Source organism: Podospora pseudoanserina, chromosome 1 (assembly GCF_035222485.1).
Source record: "Podospora pseudoanserina strain CBS 124.78 chromosome 1, whole genome shotgun sequence".
Taxonomy (NCBI): domain Eukaryota; kingdom Fungi; phylum Ascomycota; class Sordariomycetes; order Sordariales; family Podosporaceae; genus Podospora; species Podospora pseudoanserina.
Genome location: NC_085920.1, coordinates 4,624,799 through 4,637,010, shown reverse-complemented (window position 1 = coordinate 4,637,010; position 12,212 = coordinate 4,624,799).

The following is a 12,212-nucleotide window of genomic DNA, read 5'->3' as shown; positions in this document are numbered from 1 at the left end:
GCCCTCTACTCGTTCCCCGAGGGTGACTCCGTTCCCAGGCCTAAACGCCCGTTCCCGGGCCCGAACGCCCGCTAAATATGCTAACCAAATATAAGGTTAGGGGCCACATTACAGGCCACGTTACGCTACCGTTTGACCGCTGCAGGGCACTGGCTTTAGCGCTCGGCTTTCCGGGACCTCGGATTGCTTCTGGAAGCCGAGCTTCTATTCCAGTAACCGTGGTCCCTAAACACTGCTGATTTAAGCCATTGTATTGCCTCTAAGGCCCTGTAATATACAGGGCTTGAAAATATTGTAAAATCCACAAACAAAAGCTGTATTTTAACATAAAATATTATTATAAATTTTTTATATATTAAGTAAAGTAAAGAAGTTTTTTAAGTTAGAAAATATATATATAAATAAAAAAAGTATGTATATATAGTTAAGACTAAAGAAAGTTAAGTAGATATTTAAAAATAAAGTAAAGGAAAGTATAACTATAATAAAAAATTAAAAAAAATAATAAAAGACATATTGAAAAAAAATTAATTGAAAGGAAAACTAAATAAAACGAAAAAATATTAAAATATAAAAAAGATTTTTTTTAAAAAACAAAGGAAAAAATATAAAGGTATTTTTTTAAAAAAATAAAATCAAAAAACATTTTAATTAATTAAAGAAAGTTAATCACGAAAACGTTATAATTACGATTCTTTAAAAGAATATTAAAGTTTATATTATAAAAATAAAATTATTAAAGCTATTTATTTTTAAAGGAAAAAAAATATGAAGGGAAATAATTATTTAAAGTAAAAATTATTATACTATATTTTTCTAAATTTTTTTTTATTTTTTCATATTTATATTTTTTCCTCGTTATATTTCTCCCTTTAATTAAAGGTAAAAATTATTTTTCTTTCCTTTGTTTTTTTTACTTAATTATTATTTTTTAAACGCTTTATATTTAATTTACTATTTTTCTTATTTTTAAATCGAATTGACTTTTTTACTACTAAGAATTAAATTACGGTATTATATTTTAATTTTGCTAATTTATTATTACTAGAGTTTTTAAAATAATAATTATTTTTATCGATACTAAATTATAATAATAAATACCTTTATATTAATAATTTCTATATTTTGAATTGAAATTCGCTCTTTTTACTTAACTAAAGTATAATTATATTCTTTTAATTTTAATTCTATCAAAAACCGTTACGAAAAACTCATAATAATTGTAATTATATTTACTATATAAATTAATATAATTAAATTTTAGATACTAATATCGGTCTAAATTTAATTAAAAAGTAATATTTATAATAACTTAATAACTTAAGAAATAAACTTTTAAAATAATAAACCTATTTAATGATTTCGAAGAACTAATGTCCGAAAAATCATTTACTAGACCGTTTAATAAAAATTTATTTAATTAAATTAATCGATAATATTTTAGAAAGTATTTATTATTCTTTTTTACTTGTTTTCTTTATTAAATTTAAAAAAAATATTTAAAGTAAAAAGAAGTTACTATATAGTTAGAATTTAAAAATGAAATCTTAAAGTATTAAAAAGTAATTTAATAAAAGAAAAAAATATTATAATAAATATTAATTTCTTTAAATATAACAAAATGATCAATATAAATAGGATATTAAGTTTAAATATACTTTTTATAAATAATATTTTAATTATTAAAAGTACGGGTAAAGTTAATAGAACGATAAATAAAAGTAATAAGTAAAGGTTCTTAAATAAAATTAATAATAACTTTAAACTAATTATATATTATAAAATTAAAAATTCTTTCGACCTAATTAAAAAGTTTTCTATAAAAAAATTATAAATATTTAAATAGTAAAATCGTTAGCTATTTAATTAAACAGAATAATAGATTCTCCGAGAAAAAGGTTATTATAAAAAAACGATTAATAAATATTAAAAAAGAAGTAAGTAAAATTAAGAAAGAATTAATATAAATATTTATAATTAAAGCTTAAAACTATATAATTGGTTTTATAAACTTTAATAAAAAAAAAATTTAATTAAATGTTTTTTCCTTTTTAAACGGCTTACTGAAATGGTGAGAAAACACACAAACCAACCACAATACCACAAATATACCCTCAACAAGGTCTCTGAATAAACACACCTGCGTGACAGTGGCTCGCTCGCAGGCCGCACTCCACGTAGGACAAAGAAAAGACTCTATGGGCTTGCAGGCCACATAATAAGCATCTGATCGGCCTGATCAGAGGGCCAGAATTGCCTGCACGCGTGCAAGGCACAAAAATATGAAGAAATAAAAGTCGACGTCCTGTCTAAAATAGAATGTCCGAAGCAGACCGCTTATATACATGACCCCTGAACCCCCGAATCCTCCGAGAGCCCTACTTCCTTACTCAAACCCTCAGGCCTGTGGCCACACCCCAAACCATTACATAATCGTTTAATAATCGTACTTTATAAATTAAGCAAATAATAAAAAAATAAAGATTTATTATTCATATAATTTAAAGTAAGAAAAAGAATATTAACTCTTCTTCTCTTTTACCTTCCTCTCGATACCCTTTTAATTATAAATTATACTATATACTATTTTTTTTTAATATTTTTATAAAATAATATTATTAATACTTTTTCTGAAATTTATTTATAATATTATTAAAAGAATTTACTATTAATAAAAAATTTGGCCTTTTTAATAATTTCGTTAAAGAACTAATACCGGAAAATATGCCTTTAAAATATTCATAAGGTTTATAACTTCAATCTTCTGTATAATATTTTCTTTTTTTAAAGTAATAACATTGTTTAATTTATTCGCTTTAGCTTTAATTTAATTCCCGATTTAGGAGATTATATTATAAAAAATAACTTAATTAAATTAATATTACTTTTGTAAAATAATTTTCGATTAATATTATCAAATATTTTTTTAATTTAAAAATAATAATATTCCCTAATCGAATTTATATTTATAGTATTAATATAACTTCTTTCATTTATATAATATATAATCTTTAAAGTTAATTAAAATTAAATAATAACTTATTAACTTATTCTTTACTTACGTTTTTTAATATTTTTTTTAGGAAATCTTTAAACGTTATATATAAATCCCTAAAAAGCCTTTAAACTTTATTGTAATAAAGTTATTAATATTTTTTTTCTATTGGTTTAGAGTGCGGCTACAAGCCTGAGGGTTTGAGTAAGGAAGTGGGGCTCTCGGAGGATTTGGGGGTTCAGGGGTTATATATATAAGCGGTCTGCTTCGGACATTCTATTTTAGACAGGACATCGACTTTTATTTCTTCATATTTTTGTGCCTTGCACGCGTGCAGGCAATTCTGGCCCTCTGATCAGGCCGATTAGGTGCTTATTATGTAGTCTGCGAGCCTATAGAGTCTTTTATTTGTCCTACGTGGAGTGCGGCCTGCGAGCGAGCTACTGTTACGCAGGTGTGTCCATTCAGAGACCCTGTTGAGGGTATATTTATAGTATTGTAGTTGGTTTGTGTATTTTCTTACTATTTTAAATGGAGGTCGTACCCGGGTTAAGTAAAGCTTAGGGTCTAAACTAGACTTAAAAGTCTTGGGTGCTAGAGGAAGTGCGAAGTTACGAATAATAATAAATATTAATAACTTTATTAAATCCCGCGAGGTTCGAGAGAAATAATTATTATCCGTTTAATTAAATATATATCTTTTATTATAGGTTAAATACCGAGCTTTTTACTTACGTATAGAGAGTTAAATATATAGTCCGGGTAGGACCTAAAAATAAATTAAAAGTATTAGTCGAAATTAACTCGTTAATAGATTTTATTTCGGCGGTAATTATTAAAGTTCTTTTTTATTTTTAATTAGGAGGAATCCTTTTAGTATATTATTTAACGGTAATAAGTAATCGAGAGGGTTTCCGGGTTAATTTAATTTAGGATAACGGTGATTTAGAAGTAAAAAAAGAGGGATACTTTCCTTTTAATTTAAATAAAAATAATTTATTCTTATTTACTAAAGTTATAAAGAATAACCGTTTTCCTATTTCTAATAATATATATAAAAAAAAAGCTATATTATTAACGTAAACGCAATAGTAATTATTAATTATTAATATATCCGATAATATCCTACCTATTGCTTTAACTAATTTTCCCGGTAATAATTAAATATATTAAACTCTTACGGCTCGTTCTATAATAAAAACGGTTAACCTAATAACTAAATTCCTAAAATTATTATTATTCGTCCTTTCCCTAATTACGGACTATATTTACTATTAAAATACTAAAACCCCTTACCCTTTTTCTCATTAAAATAATTTAATTATAAATCCTAACGCTCTTAATATATTAAATAGACCTCGTATTAACTTAAATCCTACTATTAGGAACTATATAGCGGCTCCTACTCGGTATATTAAATATCCCGCTTCTTTTTTAAATTCGTATATTAATTTTAATAATCTAGATATTATTATCCTATAGGAACTTACCCTAATTACCGTTATTTCTAAAGGTCCCCTACGTTTAATCGGCCGACTCCCTATTCTATAATACTTATATACTTTCTTTAACGTAAATTCTTTAATCCGAAGAAAGTCGGTTTTAAAAGTAATTTTAAAGTAAGCATTTAATAGAATATTTAAAGCGTTTTAAGAATACTTATAAAGAGTATTAAGTTATAAAATTTATTTTTTACGTTTATAAGTTTAAATCTTAATATAATTTCGACGTAGGAAAATAAATCGATAAATATATAGGTTTACCTATATCTATTAATATTTAGCCTATTTTAATTACCCGCTTTAAACGCTTTTTTAAAATATATAATCCCCGGTAAAATAAAGATATTTATAGGGAACTAAATAACTTTTATATTAAAGTTATTTTTAAGGGGGTAGGCGAGTTAAAGAAGGTTATTTTTAACTATTTTAAATTACTTTCTCGAGTACCGACTAAAAAAGGAAGTAATAAAAGCTAAAGTTATTAGCCGCTTTTAAATAAAATTCTCCGAGTTTATAAAAATAACCTTTATTAATTAAGGAGGATCCGAACGTCGTTTAAGATCTATAAATTTTATTACTTAAAACGACTAAATTAATAATATAATTAAAAATAAATATAATATAGAAGGAAAAATCTATAAGGAAAATAAATTAACTATTATATTTTCTTCTATTACCTTTAATTAGGCGGCGGAGGTACTCGACTAATATATAGCGGTTAACGCTATAGTAAATAAAAAAATAATATTATAGTATTTAAAGATAAATATTTATAATAGCTTTTCTATACTAGGAAATAATAAATCTAAAATAATAAAGACCCGTATTTAATATTTAGAAAACTAAATACCTTATTCACTAGATTTCGGTACTAGCCTTAATAAAAAAATAAATTCGTTTTTTAATACCTTTCCTATAATTAATATTAAAATTTAGTTCGGAAGATTAAGGGGGTAATACCGCGATAGTCCTCCGCTACTAAAAAAATATTTCTAGTACGGTAAGTCTAGCTATTACGCTAAATCGATAAAGTATTTAAAGAAAGAGTATAATAAAGTATAAGAACTATATTATATTAAAGGAAGTAAAGTATATATCGGTAAAAAGGAGTGGCCGGATAATAAAAAAGCGTAATTTAATTAAGAGGATATAAGGAAGGCGTAGTGTAAAGGGAAGGTTAGCGATTTAATTCGTATTATAATTTTATTATAATTAAAATTAAATAAGGCCTATAAAGCGTATACGAAATAAACTAAGTACTAGGAAGCTTATAAGGGTAAAGGATATAGGCCTAAAATCTTTTTAATTAGAGGGAAAGAGTAAATAGCTATTTAAATAGTTAAGGCTATAAATATTAAATTAAATAGGATTTATAAGTATTCTAAACTTTATAGACTACTTAATAAGAACTTAATTAATAATTATATTATTAAAAATATTTTATAACGTTATTTAATAAAAAAATAATAATTTAAAAGTATTTTAAAGCGCTCCAATAAAGTTCTAATAGTTATTTATAATTAAGAAATAAAAATAGAAATAAGCGCGTAAAGAGTAAAGAAAGTAAAGATCGAAGATATATTAAAAAAATATAAATAATTTAGCTTTAATTAAAAATCTAAAAGTAATACTTACCTCCGCGTAGGAAAAGCCGAAGGTAATTAAAGAAGGAGTTTCGTCCGATTAGGGGGATAGGGTCCAGAGTAGCTTAAAGTTATTTAATAATAAAGTAAAAGACTTTAAAAATTATATTATCGAGAAAGCTAAAAAGTATATTTACGGTTAAATTAAGTTTATATTAAAAAAGTATTATAAGGTTTTACTTATATTTATTTACCGATTAATAGACTATATAAAGAATATAGCCGAAAATACTAAAGTAATTAAATAGTATAGATTTTCTAGGAATACCCCGGATAGAAAGAAAAAAGTCCTATAGAAAGGAAAGGCCTTACCGTTAACGGTCCGGACAAATTTTTAAATAACTAAATATAGCGAGACTCCTTTATTTAATTAAAGGAAAATAGTTTTTACTTTATATAATATTATAACGGATAGTAAGTATAATATAGTTAAAGGAGTTATTTAAAAGAAAATTATCGAGGGTAAGGTATAACCGGGTAATAGCCTAGAAAAGTAATTATAGACTTTACTATTTATACTTATTAACCGGCTTTCCGGTAATAAATAAACTTTCTTAGGAGCCATTACTTATATTTATAACGTTTTATTACTATATTATAATTTCGTTTTATTAACTTTAAAGAAGGTATTAATAATATTAATTATAAGCTCCGAGTATAACCTAATTAGTAAAGCTATAGCTAAAAGGTTTTATTTATTAATAATATTAATTAACTTATAGTTTAAAAGCGTTTATAGAGATCCGGTTATATTTATAGGTAAAACCTAGGCTTTAATAATATTAATCAGGGTTCTAATTTTATATTATTTTTTTATTATTAATAATATTAAGGCTTTAAGTTTTTATAATCTATTATTAGGGATCCCGTTCTTTATATATATAAGCTTTATCTTTAATTTTATAAAGGGCTATATAATTAACGTAAATATATTATATAAAGGAAAGCTAATTAAGGCCTATATAGTAAAAAAGGAAAAAATTAATAAAATAAAAATAAAATATAACGGTAAGGATCGAAATAATATTTTTCCCGCTAGCTAATCCTTATAAGTATTTAAGGGACTAATTAATAATAAAGTACCTATCTTTAAATAGGTAACGGAGGAGCTAAAAGAAGGAGATAAAATAATTAGAAAACTAAATAAAGGAGCTAAGCGTTCTATATTTAATTTTATTTTAAAAAAATTAAATTTATTATTATTAAATTATTATTTAACGTTTAATATTATTTCTTATAAAAATAAAAATAAAAGGAATATTAAAAGTAAGGGAGGAAAGAATATTAATAATTAAAGGGAGGGAAAAAAAAGACGTTAAAAGGAAAAGTCTTTATTTTAGCTTAAAAGAATAGAAATTACGATAAAAACTTTAACTCTAAATAAAATTTTTAAGAAAGAACGATTACTACCGCTAACCTTTATAATAGGTCTATATTTAATATTATTAATATTACCGTCGCTACCGTTATTAAAAATATTATTATTATTTAATTAAACGATTAATATAATAACTTTATTTAAGCCTGATATTATATTTAAATATTTAAAGATATTTAATTAGTCCTTTACTTAATTAAATTAACGTAGCCTTTTCGCTATATAGTTATATAAACGTTGCCCGCCTTTACTTCCGCCCCCTTTTAAAAAAAAATAATATTAAAACTAACCTAATTACTATTTTTAAATAAGCTTAGCTAACGCCTATAGAGACTATTATTATTATAATAATATATAAAAGGGTAAATAAGAAAGTAAAGCTAATTAATAACGTTAAGTTAAATAATAATATTCCTAAAGGAAACCCGAATTAAAAAGTAAGAAAATAGGTAATAATTAAAGAATCCTTATAATATAGTTTAGAATTTAACGATATCGTAGTTCCTAAATTTTTTAAAGTAATTAGAGGGTTACGTTTTACTTCGGAATAGTTAACCGATTTAATTAAATAAACTATTAATATTTTAATAAATTAAAAAGTTAAAGTATTTATAGTAATTTTATTTATAAAAGAGGTTACCTTAGTTTAGGATTTTATTAAATATATACGGATCCTTAAAAAGGTTTTCCTTACTTAATATATTAGGACTATCCTTTATAATATATAGTAAAGTAAATCTATTTTAATCCTAAAACTATTTATAAAAAGAGTTATCGAATTTTTTAAGGAACGGGTTAAGAGAGGTATTATTAAGAAAGCGTATAATCCTTACCGTAATAATTAATTTTTAATAAAGAAAAAGGATAATAATCTCCGTTTAATTAATAATACTTAAAAATATAATAAAATTATATAACGAAATACCTTTATTCCTTTAAATATTAAGGAATTTAGCGAAGACTTTAAAGGGTATTTTATTATTTCCTTACTCGACTTTTTCTCTAAATATAATTAGGTTAAATTAGCTTTAATAAGCTAAGACTTTATTACTTTCGCGATACTTATTAGCCTATTTAAGATATATACTTTACTTTAAAAAGCTATTAACTCGGTAGCTTAATTCTAAAAAGCTATAATTAAAGTCTTTTAAGATTTTATCCTATAGGTATATCGGTTATATTTAAATAATATAATAGTAAAAGGGCTAAAGTAAGACTATAATAATAAGGAAGAGAAGTTAAAAGTTAAAAAGTAGGTTCTAGAGTACTTAAAGAATATTAACGTAATCTTACTTAATTATAAACTTATAAAAACTATAATTATAACTGTAAAATCCCTTTAATACGGACGAAAAACTATTATCTTTAGCTATTTCTATATACCGAACGCACGCCTCTCTAATTAAATAAAAATAACGAAAATAAAGGAATAACGAATTTATTATAATCTTAAGGATATTCGCGTTTTTTTAGGGATTACCGGCTACTATCGATTATAGGTACTTCTCTTTAATTTAATCGTAGTCCCGCTATATTTCTTAATAAAGAAAGATACGAGATAAGAATTAACGGAAGCTTAATAAAATATAATAGAGTAACTTACTTTTTTAATTATAAAAATACTATATTTAATTTCTTTAACGTTTAATAATAATCGTTTCGGTAAAATTTTTATTATTTTTAATATAAGCTTAACGGAGTAGGGAACGGTAATTAAATAAGTAGGACTTAATAGAAAATAATACCTTTATTAGTTTAAAAGTAATATTTAGAGCCCGGCTAAATAAAAGTATAATACTATTAAAAAAAAGTTAAAAGGACTATTATATACTTTAAAGAGATTTAAAAAATATTTTTTCGGGATATATTTTACGGTAAAAATAAATATTTAAATAATAGTTTATTAAGTCTAGAGGGCGGCTAGCGACGTTCCTAACGCTTTAATAATAAAATAGTTAAAATAGATTAGACTTTTCGACTTTACTATTATTTATATTCCTAAAAGTAAAAACTTTATAGTAAACGTACTATCGAGAAAACTATTTAGCCCCTTTAATTTAAGGGAGAAGGAATTAAAACTAAATATTAATAATAAGATTAATATAAAGATTTAGAAAAACAATACTTAAAAAATAAATATTTAACGGATAAATATTAAAAAAAAAAAAAAAGGAAATTATTAAGTAAGGCCTTTATTTAAACGGACTATAGTTCTTTTATTCCTATATTATTACCGAGTTCTTTACGATTAGTACGGAGTTAAGGGCTAGGATAAAGTTTAATATTTAGACTATTAAAAATAATATCCTAAAAATAATTCTCGAAAATAGAATTTTATTCCTTAAGCTAAATAAAAAAGGCTTTCCCTTTAAAAAAATTATTAATCCTCTAATCGAGCGAGAAAAAGTCTTTAATATATATTATAACGAAATAAGTTATAAAAGATAAAAAGTTATTTACGCCCGAATAATAAAAAACTATTATTAAAAAGGTATATACATTAATGTTAAAGCTTAAATTAAAATATATAAATAATATTAATAATAAAGCCCGAAGTATTAAGAAGACTAATACTTATATATTAAACCTTTAATTACCCCGTTTACGAAATAGCATTTAAACGTTTAATTCTTATTAACGGTTTCCGGAAAAAAAGCTTACCTTCTAAAGGCGAAGGATAACTTAATTAGGTATTTAAAAATAAAGGTTTTAAACTTAAGTAAAACTTTTAAAGTTAAAAACTTTATTCTATATAATATTATCTTTAGGTAGGGTTACCCTCTAATTATAATAGTGGATGGCGGATCGGAATTTAGGAAAGAAGCTACGGAGATTTTAAAAAGGTTAGGAGTTTTCCGGATAATAATTTTACTTTATAACGTAAAAGTAAATAAAATAACGGAATTTAATTATATCCCGATTATATTAATATTAATAAAAATAATAGACGGGATAAGAAAAAATTAAAAGTAATAGCTTTTTTATATATTATTTATTAATAGGATTACGATATAAAGTATTTATAGGTATAATACTTTCTATTTAATATATAAGTTTAACCTTATTATATTAATTAAAAAGAATATACCGTTATAGAGAGTCGTTTAATAAAAAAAAATTAACTTTAATAAATTAAGGAGAGACTAAAAGGAAAGAGTAATTATAGATTTAATAAAGGTAAAAGTAAGACTATTAAAATTATAAAATATAAATTTAATTTTAATAATTAAGAGGATTAATATAGTAAAATAAAAAGCTATAGTAAAAAAGAATAAGAAAGAAATTCGTAGTATTAAGCCTAAAAGTAATATAATTAAAAGGAAGGATTAAATATTAATATATAAAATAAATAAGAAGTTAAATATAAGTATAGTAAGGAAGCTATAGTACCGTTAGAATAGCCTTTTTAAAGTAAGAAAGGTTAAACTAAATAATATTTATTATTTTTTAAAAACGTTAGATAAAGTATCGTTACGAATTTCTTATACGCTAAATAGGGTAAAGAAGTTTTTTAAATTAAAAGACGTATATATAAATAAAGAGGATATAAATATATCGTTAAGATTAGGAAAAGTTAAATAGGTATTTAGGAATAGAGTAAAGGAAGGTATAAATATAGTAGAAAATAAAGATAAAGAAAAAAAGATAGTAAAAGAAATATTAAGGAGGATAATAATTAAGGGAAAAACTAAGATAGAACGAAAAAATATTAAAATATAAAGGAGATTTAAAAAGGGTAAAAGTATAAAGATAATTTTAAAAAAGGGTAGACTAAAGGACTTTTTAAGTAATTAAAGGAAAACGATAACGAGGATATTATAATTACTATTCTTTAAAAGGATACTAAAGCTTATATTATAAAAATAGAGCTATTAAAGTTATTTATTTTTAAAGGGAGGAAAGATACTAAAGAAGGTAATCATTTAAGGTAAAGATTATTATATTATATTTTTTTAATTTTTCTTTTTTCTTTTCTTATTATTTTTTTTTATCTTTTCTTTTCTTTATATTCTTTCCTCTAATTAAAGGTAAAGGAAGATTATTCCTTTTCTTTTCTCTCCTTCTTTTTATTTAATTACTATTTTTTAAACGCTTTATACTTAGCCCGTTATTTTTCCTATTCTTAATTCTAATTAACTTTTTTACTATTAAAAATTAAGCTTACGGTACTACGATTTAATTTCGATAATCTATTACTACCGAGATTCTCGAAGTAATAACTATTTTTATTAATATTAAATTATAAATAATAAATACCCTTATATTAATAATTCCTATACTTTTAATTAAAGTTTTTTCTTTTTATATAGTTAAAATATAGTTATATTACTTTAATTTTAATTCTATTAGGGAATATTACGAAAGACCGATAATAGCTTCAATTACATTTATCGTATAAATTAATATAATTAAATTTCGTATATTAATATCGGTTAAAGCTTAATTAAAAAAGTAATACTTATAGTAACCTAGTAGCCTAAATAAATAAGCTTTTAAAGTAATAAACCCGCTTAACGATTTTAAAGAGCTAACGCCTAAAAAACTATTTATTAAACCGTTCGATAAAAATCTATTTAACTAAATTACTCGATAATACTTTAGAGATATAATTAATAATAGTTTTATTTATATTAATATCCTTAAAAAATATTTATTATTTTTTTTTACTTTCCTTTTTCGTTAGATTAGGAAAG